The following is a 6,000-nucleotide window of genomic DNA, read 5'->3' on the forward strand; positions in this document are numbered from 1 at the left end:
CTCCACCACCGTAGCACGATATTGTCTGCTTTGGGCTTACCATTCCCTCACGGTTTTGTTTTTGGGAACTAACGAGCAACTTCCCAGTGGGTCACCCATCATGGGATTGCTCTAGCCCCCTTCCCGCTTAACTTCGGAGTTCCTACGGAACCCAAAGCCAGTGAGCTCCCAAAAGGCCTCGTGCTAGGTAGAGATAGGAATATACATTTAAGGATCACTCCCCTGGGCGATGTGGGATGTCACAATCCACCCCCCTTTGGGGCCCGACGTCCTCGTCGGCACACATGCAGCCAGTGTTAGGCTCTGATACCAAAATGTCACATCCCGGCCCGGGTGAGACCACTTCTCGGGCCCGCTCCACCACCGTAGCACGATATTGTCCGCTTTGGGCTTACCATTCCCTCACGGTTTTATTTTTGGGAACTCACACGAGAACTTCCCGATGGGTCACCCATCCTGGGAATGCTCTTGCGCGCTACTTGCTTAACTTCGGAGTTCCTACGGAACCCGAAGCCAATGAGCTCCCAAAAGGCCTCGTGCTAAGTAGGGATGAGAATATACATATAAGGATCACTCCCTTGGGCGGTGTGGGATGTCACAATCCACCTCCCTTAGGGGCCCGACGTCCTCGTCGGCACACACGCGACCAGGGTTAGGCTCTGATACCAATGTCACATCCCAGCCCGGGTGGGACCACTTCCCGGGCCCGCTCCACCACCGTAGCATGATATTGTCTGCTTTGGGCTTACCATTCCCTCACGGTTTTGTTTCTGGGAGCTCACACGAGAACTTCCCGATGGGTCACCCATCTTGGGAATGCTCTCGCGCGCTACTCGTTTAACTTCGAAGTTCCTACGGAACCCGAAGCCAGTGAGCTCCCAAAAGGCCTCGTGCTAAGTAGGGATGGGAATATACATATAAGGATCACTCCCTTGGGCGGTGTGGGATGTCACAATCCACCCCCCTTAGGGGTCCGACGTCCTCGTCGGCACACACGCGACCAGGGTTAGGCTCTGATACCAAATTGTCACATCCCGGCCCGGGGCGGATCACTTCCCGGGCCCGCTCCACCACCGTAGCACGATATTGTCGGCTTTGGGCTTACCATTCCCTCACGGTTTTGTTTTTGGGAACTCACGAGCAACTTCCCAGTGGGTCACCCATCATGGGATTGCTCTAGCCTCTTCTCGCTTAACTTCGAAATTCCTACGGAACCCGAAGCCAGTGAGCTCCCAAAAGGCCTCGTGCTAGGTAGGGATGGGAATATACATTTAAGGATCACTCCCCTGGACGATGTGGGATATTACACAAGATGTCTATTATCAACGTTCAAAATTAAATTATCAATGATACATCCAAACAACAAAAATCCCAAAGGAAAACCAAATTAAAATGGGATTTGAGAGGATATAATTCATACGATTTTGCCATTCAATTCCATTCCATTCATGTATATGCTCATTCCTTAAACTCTCACTCTTAAGTCTTGCCAACCTCACATAAATAGAAATTTTAACGAGTAATTAGCAGCAATGATCTGTTTTTGATATTTGATTTTAGGAATGATCAATGTAACGAAGAAATATTGATCATATATTGATGACGCAATGATGACCTAACAACCATGCAATGATGATAATAAACAATGATCATTTCTACAACCAAATGTCAAAAACTGGTTATTCAGACAATTTGCCCTTTTAAAGAGTGTGATCAAAAGTGCAACAATATGTCAAAACGTGCCTATTCCAGCTAATTGCCCTTTTTTTTTTTTTTCAAGATGCCTAGTGTAGTTTTTACTGAGTTTTTTGTGTTTATTCATCAGAATTACGAGAACAATCGTTCAACTCTTTGTATAAATTTAATAGCAGCTTAAACCAAAACATGACATAGTTTGGCAATGACGATGCTACCTCTTTAATAAGCACCTATTTTCTAGCTGGTGATAAAAGAATTTGGATCCTCCTTGTGAGGATCCTAGGAATCCGTGAATCGTGTCCGTTTATCGTACATCGTGCGGTCATAAATCATTTTAAATATTTTTACTTAAAATTAAACATAAACAATATTTGACAAAAACTGACGCATATGATGTACGATGAACAGACACGATTCATGGATCTCCATGATCCTCACCAAAAGGATTTGGTGAGGATCCTGTTGGGTGATAAAAACCTACTATGCTCATCCATTGACACAATATTGGACGTATCAACTTAATTGTTCCGACAGTCTGTTGTCGTTAACTCGCTCTGGACCATGAGGTTTGCTCCGAAGCATATGTGCTATCACACCCATTCAAACCAGCTCGATCCGATGGTTCAAAATTCGTGGTCGCATAATACCCTTCAATGCTAAACAATCAGACGGTGTGGCTTGGAAAAAAATAAAAAATAAAAGATGTGTTACCGTACTCTCGTCTAAACAATGACCTTTATCGAAATCCCATGGCCCTTTGTACATTAGGTTGGTCTAAATCTACTCGAGTTGTTGATGGACAATCCTCAATTCAAGGCTCCGCCAATTACATTTCAAGTGATGCAACTCCGGGTGCTTGGAGTTATTTGATCTAGTGGCAATAAATTGAGTTTTTACTAGATTCAATAAATTGAGTTATTTGATCTAGTGGCAATAAATTGGGTTTTTACCTTTGACACATTCTTACTAAATTTTATCCACTTCAAGTTATTTGATCTAGTGGCAATAAATTGAAAGGGAGTACGGAGGTAAAAATGGGTGTTGGATAGCACCACCCTAGCTTTTTGAGGGAAAAACTTACTAGCTTCAAAACATTTGTGGCTCGTTTACTAATCCGTAACTAGATTGAGATGAATTGAATTGAGTAGAAATTGGAAGGAAATAGAGTTAGAATTAGATTTCTGTTGAAGATGTTTATTAAAACTGTCTGGAACCAGAGTATAATAGTATCAATCCATATAAATTGCTTACTAACTCATATGAATCGGAATCCAAATTAATGTCATTGTTAGAATGCTCATTTTCTAAGTATTATATTTCATGTGCTAATTTTTTTTATCCTTGGTAAATTTTTTTTATTCTTATAACTTTCAAAAATTTGTGAGAAGGCTTCAAATTCTTGTTATTTTATTTTTTTTCTTTTGTAAAGAGAATAAAATCAGTGGTACTAATCTACTCCGTAAATGGCTCTTTATTATAATAATAAAGAGCGGTATTAATTTTGTACTACAATGATAGTTCAAACTCTGTCGACTCTCTAATCGAACAAATGTAACATTTGACCCAAAAAAAAAAAAAAAAAAAATCCACTCCGTGACCACCGCTTTCCTGGCCTATTATCTATCTTTCCACCACCGCTGCGCTTACCCCATAGCCATAGCCTCACCTATCACCACCATGCGCCATTATTTCTCTCTCACTCTCACACACACAGAGCCCCATAAATTCCTGTCTCTTTTATTTTATTAATATTTAATTTGGTCGTCGCCAACCGACGAGATCGAGTCGGTGGATGAGTCGGAGTGATTTTGGTGTCTTGATGTTTTCATGAAGGTGGGTGGTGCCTTGTTGGTGTTTGCTAGTGAAGTCGCACTGCGGAAGGATGCTTCAGGATTATTGTAAGGGTACATAGATATTTTCTTAAAAAAAAACGTTTGATTTCGTATACAGTTTTGTTATCTAGAATTCAAATATCACTTCCATCTAAATAATCCAATTTCATGAAATTTTGGAATTCGATTCCAAACATTAGGCGGGCCCCATCAATCTCCTGGTACTTCAAATGTTATAAACGTTAAAATGCTTTTGAAGACGTGCAATTCTGTTTCTCTCTACTCTTATCCCATTTAATAAACATGTCATTAAAGAACTAATTTTGAACTGCGATGTCAAAAGTAGATGACTAAGTATTCATTTTCGAAAGTCACTACTTATAATTCCAGTCATCTAACAACTTTCGCAACGCAACCTTGGAAATGGAAAAGCATGCATCACATTGATGCAGAACTGAATTACATACCATAAGGAAAAAAGCACAAGGAAGAAACAAAATATGTGTCAGGATACAGAGGAATGAGGATCCTCTCTCCTGATTCTCTTTGTGAGCATTCTAGAGATTTTCAAATCGTGTTCGTTTATCATATATCGTGAGATCAAAAATTATTTTAAATATTTTTATTTAAAATTAACATGAACAATACCTGATAAAAACCGTACGATGTACAATGTACGATGAACGAACATGATTAGAGGATTCCCGCAATCCTCACAAAGAGGATCTGGAGAGGATCCTGAATCGATACGGAGTTGGCATCTGTGGCGGCATTTCCTCCATGTCACAAACTAGAAACCAATCAAATCCAAGTCTGTATTGCTATTGCTTGCATAACCAAATTTTGGTTTTAATTCGAGTAATGCTAGGCAAGTTAAATTTTTGTATAAAATTTGTATATTAATTAATATAATATGAAAGTTGGTGATTGAATTATTGTTTAAACATTGATAAACGTGTTAATTTTTTATTAGTAGCACATATTTTAATTTGTAAATTTTGTTTAAAATTAATGTTCCTATCATTTCTCTTAATTCCCCAACATAGAATGATGATTTTGAGTTTCCCTTACGCAAGAAATAGTACGAAAATTGAACGAGAATGATTGAAGAAACAATTCAATTGATAATTATTAAATTATCTGATAATTCAGACTACTAAAAACGGAAAATAGTACTTAAAATATATGTCTAGTCTCAGTTTCATCGTTGCCGATATTGTTGAGTTTGCTTCTAAATTTAGTGGGTGTACATTCGTGTATGTCACTCGTACTTGTAATGATGTGGCTCATCGCTTAGCCGCGTTAAGTTTATCCTATATTGATCCTATAGTATGATTTGAGGAACCACCTAATGTCATTAAGGATGACCTTGACCATGATAAGTAGGGATGGTTTGGTATTGCTGTGCTTTAAAAAAAATGATTCTGTTGTGCTGTGAAAATAAGCAGCTGTGAAATAAAGCAGCAGAGTGTTTGGTAAACTTTTTTGTAAAAGTGCTTTTGGAGGAAAAAAAAAAAAAACAGTATGATAGTGTTTGGTAAACTTTTATTTAAAACAGCTGTGATTGTCTGAAATGACCAAAAAGAGTATAAAATGAGTATACTGTTAAATGTAAAATAATAAACCAGCCCATCTTCATTTATTAATAATCTATGTCTTTTATTTATTAATAGTCTCTCTAGAAGTCTCTCCTGTCTTTCTTTTATCCATCGTCATTTGTTAATAATCTATGTAAAAGTCTCCCGACTCTCCTTCACTCCCCAATTTTCTGTCTTTATTTATTTATTTTTTCTCTGCTCCATCTTCATCTTTTTTATTTTAATTTCCTCATTCTTCTTCATCTAGCCGACATGGCAAATGCCATCAGAGCAAGACTGCTTCGCTTCGCCTCTCTAATCCTTTGTAGGCTTTCGTCAATCTCATCATTTTGGCTATCACACAAATCGATCTCGTCATTCATACATCAGCAGCCGCTGTAGCAGATCGACAACGTCCTCAGCAAAACGATCTCGCAGTTTTATAGAGGCAATGAAAGGGTTTCAGAGGGATTGACTGATGACAACGACAAGCTTCTTGCTGTCTCCAGTCCAACCTCTCTTCCTTCCGCAAGCAGCGACTCAAGGTTATCTCTTCCACCTCCTCCTCGTTTTCTTTTTTCTGATTTGCAACAAATTCAAAATTGTAAACTTTGAAGAAGGAGAAATTGAATTTTTGTTGTTCTTTTTGTCAGCAGATTCTTAAAGTAGCAAAGGAAAAATGAAAGTTTTATGCTTTTTTTTTTTTTGCGATTATCGGTTTTGGCTGTGGTAGTCTGGTGGGTTTCTGTGTTTCCATTTCTTGTGTAGGGGAACAAGATTGAGTCGATTGAAGTTATGGGTTCATGTGTCAGATGATGGAGACAGATCCATCGGGTCTCGTAGGAGAGAGAGAAATCAATTTGAAGCAAAGAAAGGGTTAGGTTCGAGGGATG

The sequence above is a fragment of a genome, unplaced genomic scaffold (genome assembly GCF_019419815.1).
Source record: "Pyrus x bretschneideri cultivar Hongxiangsu unplaced genomic scaffold, Pyrus_bretschneideri_v1 Contig14, whole genome shotgun sequence".
Lineage (NCBI taxonomy): Eukaryota > Viridiplantae > Streptophyta > Magnoliopsida > Rosales > Rosaceae > Pyrus > Pyrus x bretschneideri.